The sequence below is a fragment of the Schistocerca americana genome, chromosome 3, assembly GCF_021461395.2.
Source record: "Schistocerca americana isolate TAMUIC-IGC-003095 chromosome 3, iqSchAmer2.1, whole genome shotgun sequence".
In the NCBI taxonomy this organism is placed as follows: Eukaryota; Metazoa; Arthropoda; class Insecta; order Orthoptera; family Acrididae; genus Schistocerca; species Schistocerca americana.
The window spans coordinates 399,307,826-399,308,496 of NC_060121.1; the positions used below are offsets into that span (position 1 = coordinate 399,307,826).

The following is a 671-nucleotide window of genomic DNA, read 5'->3' on the forward strand; positions in this document are numbered from 1 at the left end:
ATTAACATTGCAAGATCACAGGTTAATGTAAACGCGAGATAAGCCATCGCAAATGTGAAATTCTAGGACATTAATAACATGCGTATATATGAACATGGTATCAGTTCTTTCGGACATGTCGGAAATAACAGATACCATCTTCATATTTAGCTAAGGCTCACAGGCCATTTGACCATCTTCTTCTGTGCGGATGCACAAACAGGGCCCGAACTCTTACTGGAGTTGGTAAAAAGCCGCGAGTAATGAGTATTATGGGCAGCGGCACTAAGAATATAGTGCGGGACAATAAGTTGAGAATATTGGTCTCACGTGAGTCGTGACAGAGATAAGAGCCTGCAGTCGCACTATCCTCTGTGCCCTCGGTGGCTCAGATGGATACAGCGTCTGCCACGTAAGCAGGAGATCCCGGGTTCGAGTCCCGGTCGGGGCACACATTTTCAACTGCCCCGTTGACTTATATCAACGCCTGTATGCAGCTAGGGGCCATTCATTTCATTGTAATAACATGTGTTATCGTGACTATTGAGTGCAAGCATGCAGTCGCACATACAAGTGCCGGATGTCAGTTTGTCGGATTGAGTTCCATTGCCTGTTGGACTTGCTCGGTCAGTACACAGAATGTTAATGCTGTTTGTATGTAATGTTGCAGTTGTAATCCGATGATGTCCCGT

The 671-nt window shown here is 45.6% G+C and overlaps 1 non-coding gene across 1 annotated transcript; it reads left to right on the forward strand.

Moving 5' to 3' along the window:
• Positions 1–355: 355 nt before the first annotated feature.
• Trnat-cgu lies at positions 356–430 on the forward strand. Its single transcript has one exon. It is a non-coding gene; the product is annotated as a tRNA-Thr (tRNA).
• The last annotated feature ends 241 nt before the right edge of the window (positions 431–671 follow it).